We start from the raw sequence: 27,040 nt of genomic DNA on the forward strand, positions 1-27,040 counted from the left end.
TACTTTAGCTGGTGTAAGATATGCTTGATGGATTATATATAATTGGGTCATTTTGTTGTTAGCTGATAGGGAAACCTTGATTGAGGACTCCAGCATCTCCTCCCAGTCCTCCTGAATGTTAGGAATCAAGGGTTGCCATTTTCCCTTAACCGCCAAAGGGGTAGAGTCCATGTTTGCTGACAATAGATAGGTGTATAGAGTGGAGAGAAGACCTTGTGGTCCCTGTGATTTAAGAATGCCGATCAGTGGGAGAGAAGATATCTGTGTGCCTTTACCTATGTGGGATTGGATCGCTGACCTAAGTTGTAGGTACCTGAAGAATTGAGCTCTTGGGACTGCGTACTGAGTCTGTATCTGTTCAAAAGACATTAGAATGTTTTGATTATATAATTCTTTTACTTTCACTACATTTCTGGAGCTCCAGAAAGCAGAGGAGGGATGTTCTTGTAGAGAAGGGAAGTATGTGTTGTGCCAGAGTGGCATTTCTGCGACATCATCAGTGAAATCACCTACTTTTTTAGCTTGTCTCCAGATGTGCGGGCAAGCTTAAGGAGAGGTAACATTCTAGGAATGTTTGGTTCATCTGTCTCCAGAAATCCCAATAAACAGTTTGTCCCTGCTGCTTGTGCCATGTGATTCTCTGAGTAAGGCCAAGTTTCCACCTTCAGTATTTTTTATCAGTTGAGTAAAGGTACCTTCACACATAACGATATTGTTAATGATATCGTTGCTATTTGTGACGTAGCAACGATATCGTTAATGAAATCGTTATGTGTGACAGCGACCAACGATCAGGCCCCTGCTGGGAGATCGTTGGTCGCTGAAGAAAGTCCAGAACTTTATTTCGTCGCTGGACTCCCTGGAGACATCGCTGGATCGGCGTGTGTGACACCGATCCAGCGATGTCTTCACTGGTAACCAGGGTAAACATCGGGTAACTAAGCGCAGGGCCGCGCTTAGTAACCCGATGTTTACCCTGGTTACCATGCTAAAAGTAAAAAAAAACAAACAGTACATACTTACCTAACACTGTCTGTCCTCCAGCGCTGTGCTCTGCTCTCCTCCTGTACTGGCTGTGAGCCGGAAAGCAGAGCGGTGACGTCACCGCTCTGCTTTCCGGCTCCCAGACAGTACAGGAGGAGAGCAGAGAAGCAGAGCGCAGCGCTGGAGGACAGACAGCTGTAGGTAAGTATGTACTGTTTGTTTTTTTTTACTTTTAGCATGGTAACCAGGGTAAACATCGGGTTACTAAGCGCGGCCCTGCGCTTAGTTACCCGATGTTTACCCTGGTTACCGGCATCGTTGGTCGCTGGAGAGCGGTCTGTGTGACAGCTCTCCAGCGACCAAACAGCGACGCTGCAGCGATCCGGATCGTTGTCGGTATCGCTGCAGCGTCGCTAAATGTGAAGGGGCCTTTAGCCAAAACCAGGCTGGAACAATCAGAGGAAAAGTATAATAGAAACACGTCACCACTTCTGTATTTATTACCCATTCCTGGTTTTTGGCTTACACAACTGAGAAAAAATACTGACCAAATACTGAAGGTGGAAACGTGGCCTTAAGGTACCTTCACATTAAGCGACGCTGCAGCGATGCAGACAACGGTCCCGATCGCTGCAGCGTCGCTGTTTGGTCGCTGGAGAGCTGTCACACAGACCGCTCTCCAGCGACCAACGATGCCGGTAACCAGGGTAAACATCGTGGGTCCCTTATTCAGGGCTCTGCACCACAGCTCCCAGGCTGTATCTGAAAAAGTTCATATCCCACAGTAGGCTGTGAGCAATTTCACTCCTCTCTCTCTGTCCCTTAGGGTGTGTGTCCACGTTCAGGATTGCATCAGGATTTGGTCAGGATTTTCCATCAGTTTTTGAAAGCCAAAACCAGGAGTGGAACAATTAGCGGAAAAGTATAATAGAAACATATGCACCACTTCTGTATTTATCACCCACTCCTGGTTTTGGCTTACAAAAACTGATGGAAAATCCTGACCAAATCCTGATGCAATCCTGAACGTGGACACATACCCTTAGAGCGTGGACCCAAGATGGTCGCTGACACCTCCAGAGCTGTATTCTGTGTGGTTGATTTGCAGTTCCCTGCCCAACTGAGGCTGAACCAAAACGGCCCCTTTGGAGCCAGGCTAAATCCACCTCAGGATGATGAAGTTTACAGGCTTACCAGAGCCTCAGATGTCAGGTATAATGCAGGATAATGTACGGATGGCTGGAGCTCCTCTCAGATGCAACCTCTCAGTGCTTACATAGCCACGGCCCCGAGACATTCCATCATTAATACTACAAAAAGTGACATGTCAAATTTCAAAAATTAGGTTTGGTCACTAAAGAATTACAATGCATTCTTCCCAATGCGAGTTCTCTGATGTCTAAGAAGTTGAGATTTAGAAAAAAAAAATCCCACATTCAGGACATGAAAATGGCTACTCTCCTGTGTGCATTCTCTCATGTGTAAAAAGATGTGATTTCAGAGTAAAACATTTCCCACAATATGAACATGAAAATGGTTTCTCTCCTGTGTGCATTCTCTCATGTGTAACAAGAGTTGACTTCTGTGTAAAACATTTTCCACATTCTGAGCATGAAAATGGCTTCTCGCCTGTGTGAATTCTCTCATGTTTAACAAAAGTTGATTTGTCTGTAAAACGTGCTACACATTCCAAACATGAAAATGGCTTCTCTCCTGTGTGAATTCTCTCATGTGTAACAAGATGATATTTATCTATAAAACATTTCCCACATTCTGAGCATGAAAATGGCTTTTCGCCTGTGTGAATTCTCTCATGTTTAACAAAATGTGATTTATATGTAAAACATTTCCCACATTCTGAACATGAAAATGGCTTCTCTCCTGTGTGAATTCTCATATGTATAAGAAGAGTTGATTTCTCTGTAAAACATTTTTTACATTCTGAACATGAAAATGGCTTCTCTCCTGTGTGAATTCTCTCATGTGTGACAAGATGATCTTTTTTAGTAAAACATTTTCCACATTCTGAACATGAAAATGGCTTCTCACCTGTGTGAATTCTCTCATGTGTAACAAGATGATCTTTTTTAGTAAAACATTTTCCACATTCTGAACATGAAAATGGTTTCTCTCCTGTGTGCATTCTCTCATGTGTAACAAGAGTTGACTTCTGTGTAAAACATTTTCCATATTCTGAGCATGAAAATGGCTTCTCGCCTGTGTGCATTCTCTCTTGTCTAACAAAAGTTGATTTGTCTGTAAAACGTGCTACACATTCCAAACATGTGAACACCCTCACAGAAATAACATGGATCCCACATAAAACATCCACAAATTTGAATAGATGTCCGGTTCTATCCATGTAAATACTTGGGGACAATAACGTATACTCCCAATACTTGAAACAACACAGAAAAAAATGGAGTTCCATACGAAAATAATAAATATAAATATATTTTATTGAAGTTACATAGAAAAAAAAAATATATAAACAAAAATCCCAAAGGGAAGCAAGGAGACCCTAGTAAAAAAACATCCTGATCCCAGGCACAGACATAAATATAATTACCATGGTGTTAGTAGGAAAAGCACCTATATAATATGTAAAATGAGATATGGGGTATTTCTATATACATCTCTGGCTAACAATAGCATACAATACAAAACACCCTATCACAATAGGCAGTAATTGTTTCTATGTGGACAAGTGTCACCATAAATAAGAGAAACAAAAACCATTCAAGACACATATAGGAAGCACACTGTCTTAGGCTACGTTCACATTAGCGTTGCGCCGCCGTTGCGTCGGCGACGCAGCGGCGACGCGCCCCTATGTTTAACATAGGGGACGCGTGCGTTGTTTTGGTGGCGTTTTTCGCCACGTGCGTCGTTTCCGACGCTAGCGTCGGATGCAAGAAAACGCTACATGTAGCATTTTCTGTGCGTCCGATTTTCGTCAAAAACGACGCACGCGTCGCAAAACGCGCGCGTTTTTGCGCGCGTTTGCGCGCGTTTTTACGTGCGTCGCGCGTTGCGTCGCCGACGCAGGGCGGCGCAACGCTAGTGTGAACCTAGCCTTACCCATGGTATAAGTGATCAGCGCCTGGGACCCTGGAGTGACCCCCCTAAGAGCTGATTTATCTGTAAAACATTTTCCACATTCCAAACATGAAAATGGCTTCTCTCCTGTGTGAATTCTCTCATGTGTAACAAGATGATATTTATCTATAAAACATTTCCCACATTCTGAACATGAACATGGCTTTTCGCCTGTGTGAATTCTCTCATGTTTAACAAAATGTGATTTATCTGTAAAACATTTCCCACATTCTGAACATGAAAATGGCTTCACTCCTGTGTGAATTCTCATATGTCTAAGAAGAGTTGATTTCTCTGTAAAACATTTTTTACATTCTGAACATGAAAATGGCTTCACTCCTGTGTGAATTCTCATATGTCTAAGAAGAGTTGATTTCTCTGTAAAACATTTTTTACATTCTGAACATGAAAATGGCTTCACTCCTGTGTGAATTCTCATATGTCTAAGAAGAGTTGATTTCTCTGTAAAACATTTTCCACATTCTGAACATGAAAATGGCTTCTTTGTGGGAGCTTTTTTATTTCCCACACTTCTTCTGTGACTTTTATTTTGTTTAACAGTCTGTGGTGAATTAGGACACTGTACTTTAAAAGGATCCATGTTTGAGATGTTGGCATGTTCTTCATATGGGGCTTGTGCAATGCTTTTTTGGATTTTGGAGCTGCTGGTACAACCATCTGTCAAGAATATAATGTGATTTTTGAGTCAAATAACCTTAATGCTTATATTTATCTAAATATAAAACACATTACGAAAAGTAAAAATAAAAAAATACATAGAAATTGCAAAGTGTGTAGCAAAGTTTTATTATTAACTGACTAAAGGTGTAATTTAAATGATGTGATGATTTGACAAAATGTTCATTCTCAATCATTGGCCAGTGCAAACATCAAATAATAAAACATTTGTCATTGGTCGCATATTTTATATGAGAATAAAAATGATTGTTGTTGACAGCACATCATCCCCTTTGTATAAATTGAGGATGTTCTGCAATAATAAAAAAGCCAAGAGAAAAGGAAACAAATAATCATTCCTTCATCAAAATGAAAGCTAATAAGCCCCAATCACCTTCCTATACCATCAATCACTGCTTATTGATGAAATTATATTCGCCTTGCAGCCACTCGATTTTATTCTTCAGGAGAAGTAGTGGGCTGTAGCAGTCACCTCTTTGTTAGAGCTCCATGCAACACCTCAATAACTTTAACCCCTTAACCCCTGGAGCTTTTTTCGGTTATGCGTTTTCATTTTTCGCTCCCCTTCTTTTTTTTTAATTTTTCCGTCAATATGGCCGTGTGAGTGCTTGTTTTTTGCAATACGAGTTTTACTTTTGACCGACACCATTGGTTTACCATGTCGGGTACTAGAAAATAGGAAAAAAATCATAAGTGCGGTGAAATTGAAAAAAAGTGCAATCCCACACTTGTTTTTTGTTTGGCTTTTTTTAATAGGTTCACTAAATGCTAAAACTGACCTGCCATTATGATTCTCCAGGTCGTTACGAGTTCACAGACACCAAACGTGTCTAGGTTCTTTAGTATTTAAGTGGTGAAAAACAAAATACAAACTTTGTTAAAAAAAAAGTGCCATTTTCCTATACCCGTAGCGTCTCAACTTTTCATGATCTCGGGTCGCGTGAGGGCTTATTTTTTGTGTGCCGAGCTGACATTTTTAATGATACCATTTTGGTGCAGATACGTTCTTTTGATCGCCAGTTATTGCATTTTAATGCAATGTCGTGGCGACCAAAAAAACGTAGTTCTGGCATTTAGATTTTTCTCGCTACGCCGTTTAGCGATCAGGTTAATTATTTTTTTTATTTATTGATAGATCTGGCGATTCTGAATTCGGCGATACCAAATATGTGTATGTTTGATTTTTTTTTTTGCTTTATATTGAATGGGGCGAAAGGGGGGTGATTTGAACTTATTTTAAAAATGTTTTTATATTTTTAAAAACATTTTTCTTTTTACTTTTGGCATGCTTCAATAGTCTCCATGGGAGGCTAGAAGCTGCCACAACCCGATCGACTCAGCTACATAGAGGCGATGAACAGTTCACCTCTATGTAGCTGAATTACTGACTTATTATGAGTGGCGCTCACAGCAATCTGGCACTGACAACCAAAGAGGTCTCCAGGAGACCTCTGGTTGTCATGCTGACGAACCGGTAACCCCTGATCACGTGACGGGGGTCACCGATGTGCGTATTTCTGGCACGAGTGCAGGAAGCACCATTTAAATGCCGCTGTCAAGAGTTTGACAGCAGCATTTAACTAGTTAATAGAAGCAAGTGAATCGTGATTTCTTATTTTTAGGGACTCTATAGCGACAGGATCTGTTCCGCAGGACTGGCGCATAGCAAATGTGGTGCCAATATTCAAAAAGGGCTCTAAAAGTGAACCTGGAAATTATAGGCCAGTAAGTCTAACCTCTATTGTTGGTAAAATATTTGAAGGGTTTCTGAGGGATGTTATTCTGGATTATCTCAATGAGAATAACTGTTTAACTCCATATCAGCATGGGTTTATGAGAAATCGCTCCTGTCAAACCAATCGAATCAGTTTTTATGAAGAGGTAAGCTATAGACTGGACCACGGTGAGTCATTGGACGTGGCATATCTCGATTTTTCCAAAGCGTTTGATACCGTGCCGCACAAGAGGTTGGTACACAAAATGAGAATGCTTGGTCTGGGGGAAAATGTGTGTAAATGGGTTAGTAACTGGCTTAGTGATAGAAAGCAGAGGGTGGTTATAAATGGTATAGTCTCTAACTGGGTCGCTGTGACCAGTGGGGTACCGCAGGGGTCAGTATTGGGACCTGTTCTCTTCAACATATTCATTAATGATCTGGTAGAAGGTTTACACAGTAAAATATCGATATTTGCAGATGATACAAAACTATGTAAAGCAGTTAATACAAGAGAAGATAGTATTCTGCTACAGATGGATCTGGATAAGTTGGAAACTTGGGCTGAAAGGTGGCAGATGAGGTTTAACAATGATAAATGTAAGGTTATACACATGGGAAGAAGGAATCAATATCACCATTACACACTGAATGGGAAACCACTGGGTAAATCTGACAGGGAGAAGGACTTGGGGATCCTAGTTAATGATAAACTTACCTGGAGCAGCCAGTGCCAGGCAGCAGCTGCCAAGGCAAACAGGATCATGGGGTGCATTAAAAGAGGACTGGATACACATGATGAGAGCATTATACTGCCTCTGTACAAATCCCTAGTTAGACCGCACATGGAGTACTGTGTCCAGTTTTGGGCACCGGTGCTCATGAAGGATATAATGGAACTAGAGAGAGTACAAAGGAGGGCAACAAAATTAATAAAGGGGATGGGAGAACTACAATACCCAGATAGATTAGCGAAATTAGGATTATTTAGTCTAGAAAAAAGACGACTGAGGGGCGATCTAATAACCATGTATAAGTATATAAGGGGACAATACAAATATTTCGCTGAGGATCTGTTTATACCAAGGAAGGTGACGGGCACAAGGGGGCATTCTTTGCGTCTGGAGGAGAGAAGGTTTTTCCACCAACATAGAAGAGGATTCTTTACTGTTAGGGCAGTGAGAATCTGGAATTGCTTGCCTGAGGAGGTGGTGATGGCGAACTCAGTCGAGGGGTTCAAGAGAGGCCTGGATGTCTTCCTGGAGCAGAACAATATTGTATCATACAATTATTAGGTTCTGTAGAAGGACGTAGATCTGGGGATTTATTATGATGGAATATAGGCTGAACTGGATGGACAAATGTCTTTTTTCGGCCTTACTAACTATGTTACTATGTTACTACCCACGGCTATTGCGGGCACACGTCAGCTGTTCAAAACAGCTGACATGTCCCGGGAAAGATCTGGGCTCACCGCCGGAGCCAACATCAAAGGGAGGGATACTGACATCGGAGTACCATTACACTCAGGGTATGTGCACACGTCAGGATTTCTTGCAGAAATTTTCCTGACAAAAACCGGACATTTCTGCCAGAAATCCGCATGCGTTTTTACAGCGATTTTACCGCGTTTTTCACGCATTTTTTATGCGTTTTTTTCCCAAATGCATAGAATAGCGGGAAAAACGCAGAAAATCCGCAAAATTAATGAACATGCTGCTTGAATTGCCAGTGCCGCCCCCTATGCACACAGCCAGGAAGCATGCACAGAGCAGGCAGACGACATGAGGCACACAGCATGGAGCCGGCAGCAGCCAGAACTCACAGCATGGCCCGGAGTGAGTAAGTTGATGTATCAGGCAGGAGGGGATGGGAGGCCATGCAGTGATGCCGGCAGGGTTGTTACAGATTGCCGACTGAGAAAAGTGATGCGAATCATTAGAAATATCACGGCACCCATTACCAGCCATCAAACACATCGTCCATTTTTACAATCATCCATTGCATCAGCTTCTGAACTGTAATGACCTGGGGATGAGATCGCACCAGGATGCACTATGGCGAGGACCCAATTTGCTGCACTGGATAAAGCTCTGCTGCGAAACCTTGGATCCTGGCATTCACATGGATGTGACGTGTATCAGCTACCTAAATAATGGACAGACCGAGTAACACCCTTCGTGGTAGCAGAGACCTCTTCTAGCGGAATAATGTGACATACCACTCTGAAAAAAATGCTCAGAAATTATTACAGGATCACGACAAAGGATTTAAGGTTTCTCAGATCTCAGACTGATAGAACATCTGTGAGATGTGCTGGAAGAACAAGCCCTGTCACAGCTGGCACCAGCACCTGGCATACCGGGGCAAGTGTCAGGGTCCACTGTACCAAGGGGTGGAGGGGCGGACACTCAGCCCAAACTTCTACTCATGATACATGCTGTATACGCGCACTGCATGTATGTAGTAGGCTCCAGAGCTGAGCCTGCTCCATGCAGCACGGATGCCGGCTGTGTTATACGGTGTAACTGCTGCAATCAAATTTATTTGAACCCCCCAGAAGCCTCTGTCAGTAGAGAGATCGACATAAGAGTATCGGAATAATTACAGCAAAGCAGTGCAGTGTACAAGCCATCGATGGATCGCAGGTTAGAGGCCCATTTTGTGATCCAATAAAAACATACAAAGAACAAAGAAATATGTTTAAAAAAAATAATTTGGATATTTAGTATCACCACATAAATAAGTTCAAAAGAATAAAATATAATCTTTATCCTATAAAATGAATAAAATGAAAAATAAAATTGAAACCACTATTTTTTGGTCACTTCACCTCCCCTAAAGACAAAGCAATAAGAGATCAGAAAGCTCATGGGCCCCAAAATGGTGATGGTACAAACTACAGATTGGGCCTAAAAAAAAAATCAAGCCCAGATGCAACTGTATGGAACAAAAAATGAAAAAAGGTACAGATGTTGGAAAACAAGGAGGAAAAATCAAAAGTGAAGAGGGGCCCAATGGGACTTATCAACCTGAAAACTGTAAGTTAGGAAGCCTCAAGTTTTCAGGATCTGCTCTTGGGGCCAGATATCACGGGACATCTGGTGGAGTCCATGCCTTGATAGATCACAGCAGTTTTCGGAACATTAGGCGGACCTACGCAATATTAGTCAGGTGGTGCTAATGTTGTGACTGATCAGCCTTACTATTGGTTTACTTTGCCCATGCATTATCATTGGCAGTCCCACCTCCGAGGGGTCTTACCACCATTATATATGTACTATAATGCAGTTTAATTGATTTTTTACTTATTTTTTTCAACAAGATTATGCGGTGGAAACCTAATTTTGGCATATTAAATTAAAAAAAAGTTATTACAAGGAGTTTTGCCTCTGTCTCTGTGCAGTTCCACCTACTTCCACTAGAGGGTGACAGCACCCTGGTACAGAGGAGGAAGATGATGCTGTCATATTATGTGACTGCACAAAGCTGCTCCTGATCTTCCCTGCTCCCTACATAGGGGTGTCATGGCCTCCAGCTTCACGCCTGTGATCCACTGCCTTCTTTTCCTGACTGCTGCCACGTTTGGATGTAAGTAACCCATTGATACCCTGGGGATGCGTTGCTGGCTGTCGGGTATATTGTAGGGGCTGTCACTGCTGTATCTGGGAATGGCTATGTAGGGCAATTGTATTTATAGGGACAAAATCTAAGTGACGTAAGATCGGGTAATTACAAATATTCTGCCTCCGAGGGCCAGGGATGTGTGGAAGATTTCATTGGCAATTTGCTGCATATTTCGGCCTGATGTGGGAATATCTCAGCTGTCATTGATATATTGCCGTATCATTTTTCTGTTGCCATTTTTAGGGAACTTTTGTTTCTTAAAGGGAACTGGCCAGGTCCCCAGACCGCCACTGGAGGCTGCATAGCTTTAGTCCTGCATTATAATGATGTGATTCTTGCATTATATAAATTCACCTCCTTGTGTATATAGCACGCAGACGATCTGTGGACTAGTCCGGGGGGCGTTTACTCCTGTAAATTAACCCTCCCCTCAGTAGGTTCAGCCACACCCCAGTGGGCCTGATTGAGGTTCCTTACTCCGCCTGCGTCCTCTCGTCAGCCCCTGTATACATATTACTATAATATTTGTATACATAGAAGGGAACACTAGTGTCTAATTAGTGGCATCAGCTCAAAACACGTTTAACGAGACCGTTGACTTTGGGTTGAGAGACCCGCGACCGGTCCGTACATCACTGTCCGTTCTGTTTTATGCTGCATTGAGACTGATGTATAATTATGAACCTATACTGAGAGACAAATATATTGGAAAAATAAGATATGCAAGGAAAAAGTTTCACTTCCGTAGAACTCATAGGGAATGTGTCAGCAGGTTTTTGCTATGTATTCCGAGAGCAGAAAAATGTAGGGTCTGAGAGCCTGATTCCAGCGATGTGTCACTTACTGGGCTACTTGCTGCAGTTTTGATAAAATCAGTTTTTTTTTTCCTGCGGAAGATCTACCAAGTCTCTATATGACAACAGCTTTCTGCCTATGCACAGTGTACACAGAAAGCTGACAATCAGTGGTGTGGGTGGGGTTATACAGAGCTTAGCATTCTGAGAAGGCGGTTCCCCAACCCGGCTCTAATGGCATATGTCCAGATCTTAGGATCTATGGATACGTCCTTTCTATACGCTGGTTGATTTTCCCAATGTATATGTTGGATGTACAGTATACACAAGCAGCCTTAAAGGGTTATTCCCAAAATATTAATGTACCTCCAATCCATAAGATGGTGGCTAGCTTACTAATCACCGGGGGTCTGACCATTGGGACCCCCAGTGATCCTGAGAACCAAGCAGCCTTAACCCCTTCATGACCTTGGGATTTTCCATTTTTCCGTGTTCGTTTTTCGCTCCCCTCCTTCCCAGAGCCATAACTTTTTTTTATTTTTCCATCAATATGGCCGTGTGAGGGCTTATTTTTTGCGAAACCAGTTGTACTTTTGAACGACATAATTGGTTTTAGCATGTCGTGTACTAGAAAACAGGAAAAAATTACAAGTGCAGTGAAATTGCAAAAAAAAGTGCACTCCCACACAGGATATTTGTTTGGCTTTCTTGCTAGGTTCACTAAATGCTAAAACTGACCAGTCAGTATGATTCTCCAGGTCATTACGAGTTCATAGACACCAAACATGACTAGGTTATTTTTTATCTAAGTGGTGAAAAAAAATTCCAAACTTTGCTAAAAAAAAAATTGCGCCATTTTCCGATACCCGTAGCATCTCCATTTTTCATGATCTGGGGTTGGGTGAGGGCTTATTTTTTGCGTGCCGAGCTGGCATTTTTAATGATACTATTTAGGTGCAGATACGTTCTTTTAATCGCCCGTTATTGCATTTTAATGCAATGTCGCGGCGACCAAAAAACTTAATTCTGGCGTTTCGAATTTTTTTTTCTCACTACGCTGTTTAGCGATCAGATAAATGCTTTTTTTTAATTGATAGATCGTGCGATTCTGAACGCGGTGATACCAAATATGTGTAGGTTCGATTTTTTTTTTTATTTATTGATTTATTTTGATTGGGGCGAAAGGGGGGTGATTTAAACTTTTTTTTTTTTTTTAAATTTTTGTTCACATTTTTTTTTTTTTTTTACTTTTGCCATGCTTCAATAGCCTCCAGAGGAGGTTAGAAGATGGCACAGCGCGATCGGCTCTGCTACATAGCAGCGATCATCAGATCGCTGCTATGCAGCAGAAATGCAGGTGTGCTATGGGCGCCGACCACAGGGTGGCGCTCACAGCTACCGGCGATCAGTAACCATAGAGGTCTCAAGGACCTCTATGGTTACTATTCAGAAGCATCGCTGACCCCTGATCGTGTGACGGGGGTCAGCGATGCGCTCATTTCTGGCCGCCCGGCCGGAAGCGCCGGTTAAATGCAGCTGTCAGCGTTTGACAGCGGCATTTAACTAGTTAATATCGGCAGGTGAATTGCGATTTCACCCGCCGCTATTGCGGGCATATGTCAGCTGTTCAAAACAGCTGACATGTCCCGGTTTTGATGCAGGCTCACCGCCGGAGCCCGCATCAAAGCGGGGGTTCTGACCTCGGACGTACTATCCCGTCCGATGTCAGAAAGGGGTTAAAGGGTTATTCCCAAGATATTAACTTGCCTCCAATCCATTAGATGGTGACTAACTTGCTAATCACTGGGGGTCCGACCATTGGGACCCCCAGTGATCCTGAGAACAGTCCTCTTGAACCCTGGAACCAAACTCTTCAACTCTAATGAATTGGAATAAGGAGGAAATCAGCTCCTCCATCCAAGAATAGATAAATTTATTAAAAATGTATTGGAAAATTTTTAAAAACATGGATTCCAAGCTGCTTTTCCAGGTTTGTGTCGGCCAGGAGAGGAGAGCAGTCAACTTTTTGTCATAATAAGTTTTGTAAATCATATACATTACATAGGAGACGCTGAGACAGCTGTAAATGCACCACATAGGAGACGATGGGACCGCGGTATATACGTCACATAGGATACACTGTAACTGCTGTCTATATATCACATAGGAGACCCTGAGACTGCTGTATCTATATCACATAGAGCAGGGGTGTCAAACTGCATTCCTCAAGGGCTGCAACCAGGTCATGTTTTCAGGATTTCCTTGTACTGCACAGGTGATAATTTAATCACCTACACACATAATAATTACAGCACCTTGTGCAAAGCTAAGGAAATCTTGAAAACACGCATGGTTTGCGGCCCTCGAGGAATGCAGTTTGACACCCCTGACATAGAGGATGCTGAGACAGTATATACATCACATAGGAGACGGAGGGACTGCTGTATATACTGTACAGTATATCACACAGGAAACGCTGAAACTGCTGTATATACATCACATAGGAGAAACTGGGACTGCTGTTCAAAAAGACAAATAGCGCTCCTTCCCTTGCGAGCCCTGCCATGCACCCAAACAGTACTATTCAATCACATATGGGGTCTAGGCGTGCTCAGGAGAAATTGTACAACACATTTTGGAGTGCATTGTTTCTCTCTTAAGGTACCGTTACACTAAGCGTCGCTGCAGCGATATAGACAACGAGCCGATCGCTGCAGCGTCCCTGTTTAGGTCGCTAGGAGACGTCAAACACGGCAACAGCAGAACGATGCAGGAGCGATCCAGTGACGTACTTATCGTTCTCGCCGGTTGTTAGCTCCATGAAAAAACATTGCAGGCATCGTTGCTTTTGCTGTCAAACATGACGAATCACGCGGACCTGACGACCAAATAAAGTTCCGGACTTCTAGCTCCGACCAGCGATGTCACAGCGGGATCCTGATCGCTGCTGCGTGTCAAACACAACAAGATCGCTATCCAGGACGCTGCAACGTCACGGATCGTTGTCGTTCTAAAGTTGCTCAGTGTGAAGGTACCTTTACCCTTGTGAAAATAACATTTGGGTCTAAAGTAACATTTTTGTGAAAAATTTTAAAATGATCATTTTTTACTTCCACATTCCATTAATTCTAGCATAGGTCCTGAAAGGTTAATAAACTACTTGAATGTGGTTTTGAGCACATTGAGGAGTTCAGTTTTTAGAATGGTGTCACTTTGGAGTAGTTTCTGTCGTACAGACTCCTCAAAGTCACTTCAAAGGTGATGTGGTCCATAAAAAAAGGTTTTGTAAAATTTATTGTAAAAATTAGAAATCGCTGGTCAACTTTTAACCCTTCTAACTTCCTAACAAAACAAAAAAAAGTTTCAAAAATTGTGCTGATGTAAAGTAGACAAAATTCTTTATTTATATGGCGCCAACATATTCCGCTGCACTTTACAATTAATCAATAATAAGGTAATGAGTGCAGAGTAAGAGGGATTCTTAAAGAAAAGTGAACAGATCTGTGAGAGACAGGCTGGCAGGTAGGTGATCAAACGCTTATTTTATGCAATAAAATGCAATTTAATTATTTAAAAATCATTCAATGTCATTTTCTGTTTTTTCTTTTTAGAATCTGTCTCTCACAGTTGAAGTTTACCTACGATAATTACAGACCTCTCCATTCTTTGTATGAGGGAAAACTTGAAAGATCAGCAGTCTATCAAATACTTATGTTCCCCACTGTACGTCAGTATGTCTCAGAATCAGTGGGATCCATTGAAGCATTCCATTATTACCTCATAAAGTGACACTGGTCAGAATTGAAAAAAAATTGTTCTGGTCAGGAAGGCGAAAACAGTCATGTGGGTGAAAGGGTTAAAATAGCATCACTTTAAGAGGAATCCCCAATATATTGGTCCCTCAAAGTCACTTCAAAACTGAATATGTCCCTAAAAAAAATTGAGCTTTGCACATTGCCTTAAAATAATGAAAAATTATTAAACTACTAAACTTTTAACACTTCAAACAAAATAAAAGAATGTTTGAAAAATTACTGACATCGAAGACAAAGTAAATGTTTCTGTAAATTTTTTTATGTAGTATAACTATACGGTTTACAGGTATAAACATTCAAAGCTGGAATATTGCATATTTTTACTTACATTTATTACCAAAATAAAGAACAACATATAAGGAAAAAATATTTCCAGAATAACTGGTATATGAGACTTTCCATAATTTTTTCTTACTTTGTTAAGTGAAAAATATACGTAAGAATAAACACATTTCCATGTCCATAAACAGTAGAACACTTTGTTATTACACTGGTTTATAAAATTAAAAGCAACATTGTATGAATCAGTAGCACTCATTTCCATGTCTGGTCATAAGCCGTCCAGCAATGTTACACTGTGGTTATATATTTCACATACATCTAACCACACATTCTACCTTGGTATCTCAGGATACATTTACTGGATCGCATATAACGTCGACCTTGAAACTTGATCTCAGTGTTGGGTGTGAACTACCCATCCATCTCAGAGCAATTAATTTCCTGGCCAAAAATAGAATCTCTTGGAGAAATATTTTAATATAAATGGTCCCAATTATCTTCTTCCACAACCTCAAACAGGCACACCAAGGGATCCAGGGGAATTGGTATTGCTATTAGGGATGACAAGAAGGTGGTAACCTCCTACCAGAATGTATATATTACTGGACACCTCCACATCATGTGTATGAAGTCGGCCTCCAACTCATGACACCTCGGACATTCTGAGGTGTGAGAACGGACCATTTTTTCTACTTTAGCTGGTGTAAGATATGCTTGATGGATTATATATAATTGGGTCATTTTGTTGTTAGCTGATGGGGAAACCTTGATTGAGGACTCCAGCATCTCCTCCCAGTCCTCCTCCTGAATGTTAGGAATCAAGGGTTGCCATTTTGCCTTAACCGCCAAAGGGGTAGAGTCCATGTTTGCTGACAATAGATAGGTGTATAGAGTCGAAATAAGACCTTGTGGTCCCTGTGATTTAAGAATGCCAATCAGTGGGAGAGAAGATATCTGCGTGCCTTTACCTATGTGGGATTGGATCGCTGACCCAAGTTGTAGGTACCTGAAGAATTGAGCTCTTGGGACTGCATACTGAGTCTGTATATGTTCAAAAGACATTAGAATGTTTTGATTATATAAATATTTTACTTTCAATACATTTCTGGAGTTCCAGAAAGCAGAGGAGGGATGTTCTTGTAGAGAAGGGAAGTATGTGTTGTGCCAGAGTGGCATTTCTGCCACAACATCAGTGAAATCACCTACTTTTTTAGCTTGTCTCCAGATTGTGCGGGCAAGCTTAAGAGGTAACATTCTAGGAACGTTTGGTTTATGTCTCCAGAAATCCCAGTAAACAGTTCGACCCTGCCGCTTGTGCCAAGTGATTCTCTGAGTTAGGCAGAGAAGTATCTGGCATCCACGAGTCAATTGCCCTAAGCTGTCCCTCTAGGTAGTATGAAAAGAAGTCTGGTAGTGCCGTCCCACCTTGCTTTTTGGGCCTTCGTAGAGTAGACAGTTTAAGTTTCGGCCTAGAGTTTCTCCAGATAAATCCAGTGATTAATGAGCTAAGAGGTGAAAAGAACTTAGGACTGGGTACCCCACTATGCTGAAATATATAGCTAAATTAAAGAGTAGAATCATTTAACTGGATTTATCCTTCCAGTAAGTGAAAGTGGTAATTTGCTCCATTGTGTGAATTTAAATTTAGCGTGGTCAAGCAGGGGGGAGATGTTAGAACTCATTTCTGCTCTATCTTTCTGTATAATAATATCCAGGTATTTAAGTTGAGATACAGTTGGGAGCGGAGATAGCCGCTTCAAATGGACCCCTGCTGAATGTTGGAGGCATAGTGATGATTTATCCCAATTTATGTAGAGTCCAGAATATTTGCTAAATGTGTCTATAATGGATATGACCTGTGGTAAAGTTTATTCAACCTTGTCCATAAATATTACCATATCGTCCTCGTATAGGCCAATAGTATCAGTTCGGTCTGCTATGGTAATGCCCATAATTGTTATTGTGGAGCGTACACTACCATTCAAAAGTTTAGGGTCACTTAGAAATTTCCTTATTTTTGAAGGAAAAGCAGTTTTTTCCAATGAAGCTAACATTAAATGATTCAGAAATACACTCTATACATTGTTAATGTGGTAAATGACTTTTGTAGCTGCAAACATCTGGTTTGTAATTCACTATTTTCATAGGTTTATAGAGGCCCATTACCAACAACCATCACTCCAGTGTTCTTATAGTACTTTGTTTGCTAAGGCTACGTTCACATTTGCATTGTGCGGTGCTGCGTCGGCGATGCAATGCACAACGCATGCAAAACGCAGCTTTTTGTGACGCATGCGTTCATTTTTTCATGATTTTTGGCGCAGAAAAAACTGCATCATGCAGTTTTCTGTTGCGCCAAAAAGACGCATGTGTCACAAAACGCAAGACAACGCATGTCCATGCGCCCATGTTAAATATAGGGGCGCATGACGCATGCGTTGCCGCGGCTGCGCCCGACGCAGCCCCGCACAACGCTAATGTGAACGTAGCCTAAATGTGTAAGAAGGCTAATGGATGGTTAGAATACCGTTGAAAACCCTTGTGCAAGTATGTTAGCACAGCTGAAAACAGTTTGGCTGATTAGAGAACCTATAAACCTGACCTTCCTTTGAGCCATTAATCCCATAATCCTATTTACATTGGCAACAAAAGCAGTTCAAATTGTCAATATATCACATTATCTACCAAAAAAGGTATGAAGCGACTAAGAGGTAAATGAATAAAATAATTCTTTATTGAACCAAAGGTTAAAATAGTTTAAAAAGACAGGGAAAAGATGGAAAAAGGGATCTCCAAATGATATCAGGGAATGGTACAGTCAGATGGAAAACATACATATACATTTAAAACAGTGTTTTCCTGAAAAAGTATATGGGCCTGTTAAATAGAGTTGACCACAGTGTCATATTATCCTTTTTTGCACCCCTTTTCAGAAAATATAAATACAGTCACATAACAGGAATGAACAGTACATATATTAAGATGTCTGACTAGTAGCAGCCTGCTAAGTGGGATAATGAATCATTATGTACCTCAGTAAACCCTTGCGGCTATTCAAAAAAAAAAAAAAAAAAAATTATATATATACATAGAATAACCGATGCGTTAGAATCGGGCCACCATCTAGTGTATTTATATATACGGTATATATGGATCTATGAACAGTAGCAGCCTGCTGAAAGGGATAGTAGATCGCTATATATATCTAAATAAACCCTTGCGGCTATTTCCAGACAGCCCACTGGAGGGCTGTAAATGTCTAATCTAAGAATGGAATGGCTAATATAAGCAGTGGCTGTTGAAAGCTTAAAGCTGTAAAAGGAATATGGTCTTAAAAACATCTCTTTACCTGACGTTAGATGCTGAAGTAATATGCAGTGTGGAAGGAGGACTGTACCAAAACCCTGCGCCCGATGAGCACCGTTTCGCTATTCAACTTCTTCACAGAGGGGGCGGTTCAAATCCAGAAATTGGGCGTGTTGTTTTCGTAGGTCCACCGAGAAGTCAGGAAATATTGAGATTGTGGTGTTATCATGCTTGATGGGGATTTTTTGTGTCGTCAAGCGTAGAGTGGTATCTCGGTCCTTACAATTTAGAATACATGCAAGAAATGGACATGGAGGTCACCGGGTGGGAGGTCTGGTCGGGATTCTATGCTCTTTCTACCGCAAACTTGAAAATTTGTCCCCAAGTGTGTTCTAGAGCTACTCCTCCAGTAAACACTCAGGTTGTTGCGCTTCTGTGCACTCTGGAAATCCGATGTTGCGCAAATTATTGCGGCGCAGATGATTTTCTAAGTCATTCGCTTTTTGACGCCAGGCATTTATTGATCCCGACTAGTGATGAGCGAATATACTCGTTGCTCGAGTTTTCCCGAGCACACGCAAGTGCGGTCCCAGAGTATTTGTTAGTGTTAGGAGATTTAGTTTTCATCTCCGCAGCTGAATGATTTACAGCAACTAGCCAGGGTGAGTACATGTCCCCCACATGCCTGGTTGCTAGGAAATCCACACATGTAATCAAGCTGGCTAACAGATGTAAATCATTCAGCTGCGGCGATGAAAACTAAATATCCGACCACTAACAAATATTCGGAGACCACCCGAGCAACGAGTATACTCGCTCATCACTAATCACAATGTTTCATGAGCTGTACACTTTTTTTTTTTCGTGAATCATCTTTTCTTGTAAAGTGGAATTGTCAATTTTGGCAACTTCTCAGAAATCGCACAAAAATAGGGGAGTCCTGTCCAACCTCGCTGAATGTTTTTCTGTGTGATATTGGGTTGTCCCATCATTAGAGCTCTGCTATCTAAGAACATCTAGGGTGCGAAAATGAAAATGAGGTGCGGCTGTGAGCAACAAGTATATTTGTGCATCACTAATCCCGACACTTTTGTTAGTTTAGTGGCCATCCACCCTGTCCTCCAAGCTTCACAACCTATTTTCGGCCTGTGTTATACAGCCTCTCAGGGCCTGCACATCTTGCCGGAGAAGCCCCACTTCAGAATGTACCTCCTCAATCTTCCCTGACAGGGATGTTTTCCAGCTAGAGATAGCGTGTAGAAGCTGTTCAGTTACTTGCTTCACAATCACATCCTCTTGATTTTCATTCCCCTCATTAGCGCTTATTTGAGATCTGCTCGTCTGTATTTTTAGCTGTTGAGGTATGTTGTTCCCTTGAGGAACGGGGAAGTCAGCTTGTTCAGTCCTGGCCAATTTTTTTAAGCTTTTCTGCCAGATTTGAACTCTTCCCAGCACTCATTTTGTTGGCGGTGTGAGCAGTCTTTTAATAAAGTGAGTTCAGTTAATGGCTTAGGCCTCTTTCACACTTCAGTCTTCTGGCGTCAGTCAAAATCCGTCGTCGTGACGGAGCCGTCAAAAATAGTGAAAAACAGATCCGGTTTTTCGACAGATCCGTATAGCGGATCTGTCGAAAAACCAGATCCGTTGCATCAGTCTTTTCAACCATTTCTTCAAAAGATCTGTTGGCTGGCAGGCCTCTTGCTTGCTGGCAGGCTTCTTGCTTGTATACTTCTTGCTGGCACATTGAGTAATGGAGCCACATGGCAGGTTTAGATTTGGGGCTGTCTGGCCAATTGGCTACTACATACAGATGTGGAGCATGCTCAGTGTAAAAAAATGGAATCCGTCGCTGAATTCCGTTATTTGACGGACAGCGACGGATCCTGCGCCCATAGGCTTCCATTTTAGCCAATGACGGATGGCACTGGATCCGTCGCTGTCCGTTTCGACGCAGATAAAAAACGTTATTTTGTTTGTTTTCTCCAGACGACGGATAAAACAAATTCCGACGGATCTAGCGCAGCACAGATGAAACGTGAGGCCATCCGTCGTAATGAGAAAAAGACAGATCCAGCAGGCAAATTAGCTGGATCCGTTTTTTTTCACAAAACAGATTTTTACTGAAACAAAAAGACTGAAGTGTGAAAGAGGCCTTAGGCTATGTGCACACGTTCAGTATTTTTCGCTATAAAAACGCGAAAAAAACGCTTACATATGCCTCCTATTTACAGTGTATTCCGCATTACTAGTGCAAATGTTGCATTTTTTTCCGCGAAAAAAATCGCATTGTGGAAAAAAAAGCAACATGTTCATTAAATATGCGGAATTGCGGGGATTCCGCACACCTAGGAGTGCATTGATCTGCTTACTTTCCGCATGGGGCTGTGCACACCATGCGGGAAGTAAGCAGATTATGTGCGGTTGGTACCCAGGGTGGAGGAGAGGAGACTCTCCTCCACGGACTGGGCACCATATAATTGGTAAAAAAAAAAAGAATTAAAATAAAAAAGTCATATACCCACCCTCTGATGGCCCCGGAGTCTTCCCGCCTCTCATCGGTGCACGCTGCCGCTTCCGTTCCTATAGATGCTCTGTGTGAAGGACTTGCGATGACGTCGCCGTCTTGTGATTGGTCGCGTGACCGCTCATGTGACCGCGACGTCATCGAAGGTCCTACACACACACCATCTATAGGAACGGACGCCGCTGAGGAGATCGGCTGTTTGTATAACCATTTTTTTAAATTATTTTTAAACATTCTATCTTTTACTATAGATGCTGCTTAGGCAGCATCTATAGTAAAAAGTTGGTCACACTTGTCTAACAGTATGTTTGACAAGTGTGACCAACCTGTCAGTCAGTTTTCCAAGCGATGCTACAGATCGCTTGGAAAACTTTAGCATTCTGCAAGCTAATTTCGCTTGCAAAATGCAAAAAAAACCGCGAAAAAAAAACGGGAAAAAAAACGCAAAAAAAAAAATGCGGATTTCTTGCAGAAAATTTCCGGTTTTCTTCAGGAAATTTCTGCAAGAAATCCTGACGTGTGCACATATCCTTAGGCGATATAGGACTTTGCTCACTGTTTGGGGTATTCTATTTTCCTTGTTAACAGCCTGGTCCATTTATTTGCAATGCCTGTGGTTTTTTTTATGAACTGTGGGACCTGTGACACTCAGCCTGTGTCTATTGTTTGATATAGAGTTATAAGGCTTGCTATCAGTTCCTTATCACAGGGCTCTTAATACAGCCTAGGTAACGTTCACACTAGCGTTATGCTAGTTTGCGTCGGGCGACGCAGCGGCGACGCATGCGTCATGCGCCCCTATATTTAACATGGGGGACGCATGCGGTTTTTTTGTTGCGTTGTGCGACGCATGCGTCTTTTTTGCCGCTAGCGTCGGACCAAGAAAACGCAACAAGTTGCATTTTTCTTGCGTCCAAATTTCGGCAAAAACCGACGCATGCGTCGCAAAACGCAGCGTTTTTGCGCGCGTTGTGCGTTGCGTCGCCGACGCAGCGGCGCACAACGCTAGTGTGAACGTAGACTTAAGGTACCATCACACTAAGCAACGCTGCAGCGATACCGACAACGATCCGAATCGCTGCAGTGCCGCTGTTTGGTCGCTGGAGAGCTGTCACACAGACAGCTCTCCAGCGACCAACTATGCCGGTAACCAGGGTAACCCGATGTTTACCCTGGTTACCAGCGTAAAAGTAAAAAAAAAAAAAAAAACACTACATACTTACCTTCCGCTGTCTGTCCCTCGGCGCTCTGCTTCTCTGCCCTGTGTAAGCACAGCGGCCGGAAAGCAGAGCGGTGACGTCACCGCTCTGCTTTCCGGCCGCTGTGCTTACACAGGGCAGAGAAGCAGAGCGCCGAGGGACAGACAGCGGAAGGTAAGTATGTAGTGTTTGTTTGTTTTTTACTTTTACGCTGGTAACCAGGGTAAAGATTGGGTTACTAAGCGCGGCCCTGCACTTAGTAACCCGATGTTTACCCTGGTTACCAGCGAAGACATCGCTGAATCGGCGTCACACTTGCCGATTCAGCGATGTGAGCAGGAAGTCCAGCGACGAAATAAAGTGCTGGACTTTCTGCAGCGACCAACGACATCACAGCAGGATTCTGATCGCTGCTGTGTGTCAAACTGAACGATATCGCTAGCCAGGACGCTGCAACGTTACGGATCGCTAGCGATATCGTTTAGTGTGACGGTACCTTTTCACAGCTTACCTCTGTGCCTGCTGAGAGTCACAATCACAGTTTTCCACTGCCAGTTAACTAATCTCTGGGAGGAGGGTGAGAGAATCTCCTCACTGAATCAAGATCCCTCCTTAGCTCCTGTGTCCAGCAGAGAAACGCTGGCTGTGGGTCCCTTATTCAGGGCTCTGCACCACAGCTCCCAGGCTGTATCTGAAAAAGTTCATATCCCACAGTAGGCTGTGAAAACTTTCACTGCTCTCTCTCTGTACCTTAGAGCGTGGACCCAAGATGGTCGCTGACACCTCCAGAGCTGTATTCTGTGTGGTTGATTTGAAGCTCCCTGCCCAACTGAGGCTCCTCTGGAGACAGGCTAAATCCACCCCAGGATGAAGTTTACAGGCTTACCAGAGCCACAGATGTCAGGTATGATGCAGGATAATGTATGGATGGCTGGAGCTCCTCTCGGATGCAACTTCTCAGTGCTTACATAGCCACGGCCCTGAGACATTCCATCATTATTACTACAAAAAGTGACATGTCAAATTTCAAAAATTAGGTTTGGTCACTAAAGAATTACAATGCATTCTTCCCAATGCGAGTTCTCTGATGTCTAAGAAGTTGACATTTAGATTAAAAAATATCCCACATTCAGGACATGAAAATGGCTACTCTGCTGTGTGAACTCATGTGTAACAAAAGTTGATTTCTGTGTAAAACATTTTCCACATTCTTAGCATGAAAATGGCTACTCTCCTGTGTGAACTCATGTGTAACAAAAGTTGATTTCTGTGTAAAACATTTTCTACATTCTTAGCATGAAAATGGCTTCTCTCCTGTGTGAATTCTCTCATGTGTTAAAAGATGTGATTTCAGAGTAAAACATTTCCAACAAGCTGAACATGCAAATAGTTTATCTCCTGTGTGCATTCTCTCATGTATAACAAGAGTTGATTTCCGTGTAAAACATTTTCCACATTCTGAGCATGAAAATGGCTTCTCTCCTGTGTGAATTATCTCATGTCTAACAAAAGTTGATTTGTCTGTAAAACATTTTCCACATTCCAAACATGAAAATGGCTTCTCTCCTGTGTGAATTCTCTGATGTGTGACAAGATGATCTTTTTTTGAAAAACATTTTCCACATTCTGAACATGAAAATGGCTTCTCTCCTGTGTGAATTCTCATATGTTTAAGAAGACTTGATTTCTCTGTAAAACATTTTTTACATTCTGAACATGAATATGGCTTCGCTCCTGTGTGAATTCTCTCATGTGAGACAACTTGATATTTTTTAGTAAAGCATTTTCCACATTCTGAACATGTAAATGGCTTCTCGCCTGTGTGAATTTTCTCATGTCTGACAAGATGATCTTTTTTAGTAAAACATTTTCCACATTCTGTACATGAAAATGGCTTCTCTCCTGTGTGAATTCTCTCATGTGTAACAAGATGTGATTTTGTGGCAAACCATCTTCCACATTCCGAACATGAAAATGGCTTTTCTCCTGTGTGAATTTTCACATGTGTAACAAGACGTGATTTTACTGTGAAACATTTTCCACATTCTGAACATGAAAATGGATTCTTCCTTGTGGGAGCATTTTTATTTTCCACACTTCTTCTGTGACTTTTATTTTGTTTAACAGATTGTGATGAATTAGGACAGTGTTCTTTAAAAGGATCCATGTTTGAGATGTTGGCATGTTCTTCATATGGGTCTTGTGCAATGCTTTTTTGGATTTTGGAGCTGCTGGTACAACCATCTGTCAAGAATATAACTGATGTGATTTTTGAGTCAAAAAACCTTAATACTTATATTTATCTAAATATAAAAAAACATTAAGTAAAAAAAATTATAGAAATTGCAAAGTGTGTAGCAAAGTTCTATTATTAACTAACTTAGGCTATGTGCACACGTTCAGGATTTCTTGCAGAAAATTCCTGAGAAAAACCTGAAATTTTCTGCAAGAAATCTGCATGCATTATTGGTGTGTTTTTGATGTGTTTTTTTCCGGACATTTCCCAATGCATTTTATAGTGGGAAATCCACAAAAAAACGCAAAATTAATGAACATGCTGCGTTTTTTACCGCGATGTGCACAAAACACGCGGAATTCATTCTAAATGATGGGATGCTTATTGTATGCTGTTTTTTTGTGGTTTTATAGCGTTTTTATCGTGAAAAAAACGCGAATAATCAGCAACGTGTGCACACAGCCTAAAGGTGTAATTTACATGATGTGATGATTTGACAAAGAATCAATTGTGCTAATGTTCATTCTCAATCATTGGCCAATACAAACATCAAATAATAAAACATTTGTCATTGGTCGCATATTTTATATCTTAGAATAAAAATGATTGTTATTGACAGCACATCATCCCCTTTGTATAAATTGAGGATATTCTTCAATAATAAAAAAGCCATGAGATGAAGAAACAAATCATCATTCCTTCATCAAAATGAAAGCTAATAAGCCCCAATCACCTTCCTATACCATCAATCACTGCTTATTGATGAGATTATATTCTCCTTGCAGCCACTCGATTTTATTCTTCAGGAGAAGTAGTGGGCAGTAGCAGTCACCTCTCTGTTAGAGCTCCATGCACCACCTCAGTGACTTTAACCCCCAGAGCTTTTTTCAGTTTTGCGTTTTCATTTTTCACTCCTCTTCTTCCCACAGCCATGACTTTTTTTTTTCCGTCAATATGGCCGTGTGAGTGCTTGTTTTTTGGAGGACGAGTTTTACTTTTGAACAACGCCATTGGTTTTACCACGTCGTGTACTAGAAAATGGGAAAAAAATTCCAAGTGCGGTGAAATTGCAAAAAGAAGTTCAATCCCACACTTGTTTTTTGTTTGGCTTTTTTACTAGGTTCACTAAATGGGAAACTGACCGGCCATTATGATTCTCCAGGTCATTACGAGTTCACAGACACCAAACATGTCTAGGTTCTTTAGTATTTAAGCGGTGAAAAAAAAAATCCAAACTTTGTTTAAAAAAAAAAGCGCCATTTTCCTATACCCGTAGAGTCTCCATTTTTTCGTGATCTCGGGTCGAGTGAGGGCTTATTTTTTGCGTGCCGAGCTGACATTTTTAATGATACCATTTTGGTGCAAATAAATTCTTTTTATCGCCCGTTATTCCATTTGAATGCAATGTCGTGGCGACCAAAAATGTAATTCTGACATTTAGATTTTTTTCTCGCTACGTCGTTTAGCGATCAGGTTAATTCTTTTTTTTATGGATAGATCAGGCGATTCTGAATTCGGCGATACCAAATATGTGTATGTTTGATTCTTTTTGTTTTATATTTAATGGGGCGATTTGAACTTTTTTTTAAAAATTTTTTTTTTATATTTTTAGAAACATTTTTCTTTTTACTTTTGGCATGCTTCAATAGTCTCCATGGGAGGCTACAAGCGGCCACAACCCGATCGACTCAGCTACATAGAGGCGATTAACAGTTCGCCTCTATGTAGCTGAATTACTGACTTGTTATGAGCGCCGACCACTGAGTGGCGCTCACAGCAATCCGGCACTGACAACCAAAGAGGTCTCCAGGAGACCTCTGGTTGTCATGCTGCCGAACCGGTAACCCCTGATCACGTGACGGGGGTCACCGATGTGCGTATTTCTGGCACGAGTGCAGGAAGCGCCATTTAAATGCCACTGTCAAGAGTTTGACAGCGGCATTTAACTAGTTAATAGAAGCAGATGAATCGCGATTCCACCCGCAGATATTGCACGCACACGTCAGCTGTTCAAAACAGCCGACATGTCCCGGGAAAGATGTGGGGCTCACCGCTGGAACCAACATCAAAGATAGTCAAGGATACTGACATCGGCGGACCATTACACTCAATGTCAGTAAGGGGTTAAGCGAGTAGCTGCAAGGAACATATTTCCATTTCTCCTGGTAGCCGCTCTCTCAGTAAAACAGCCCAACGTGCTTTAAATATTATTTACCTACAGATTACGAATATTCCCACAGGTTATCTTTAGGGCTTCATTTACACAGGCAGGTAATGACCTGTAACAAGCACTGATTCATTATATGGGAGCAGCTTTGTTCTCTCTCCCCATAGATAATAGATGAATGATTGGCCGAACAGTCATGGCTATGGTGGATTTCAGAGACAGTGCGGTCAGCAGACTCAGGTACAAGTAATGTCAGTACTAACATCTATAATTACATGTCTATGTCTGTGGTCTTGACTGTTTTAGAATAATAAAGCAAAATTGGATTCCATATTACATCCTGTGGTGTGTGCTGCGGAAATCTATATCCATCTATCTAATGAGTGTGTGTGTGTGGGCAACCAATCACTAAGCATGTGTGTTTGTGTTTATCAGCCACACCCACTCCACATAGCAACCAATCACTAAGCAGCTTTCATTTCACCAGAGCTGTTTATAAGCTGAGCTGTGATTGGTTGCTATGAACAACAGTTTTCCTTGTAGACAGTTGTGGTAACAGAGGCCTATTATTCTTATCATTTCTATGGTGTTAGG

At 41.7% G+C, this 27,040-nt stretch overlaps 1 pseudogene; it reads right to left on the bottom strand.

Annotated features, from left to right (window-relative positions):
* Positions 1-2,398: 2,398 nt before the first annotated feature.
* LOC138646132 (zinc finger protein 585A-like) overlaps positions 2,399-27,040 on the bottom strand; it is a 59,002-nt pseudogene continuing 34,360 nt past the window's right edge.

This window comes from Ranitomeya imitator, chromosome 7 (assembly GCF_032444005.1).
Source record: "Ranitomeya imitator isolate aRanImi1 chromosome 7, aRanImi1.pri, whole genome shotgun sequence".
NCBI classification, from domain to species: domain Eukaryota; kingdom Metazoa; phylum Chordata; class Amphibia; order Anura; family Dendrobatidae; genus Ranitomeya; species Ranitomeya imitator.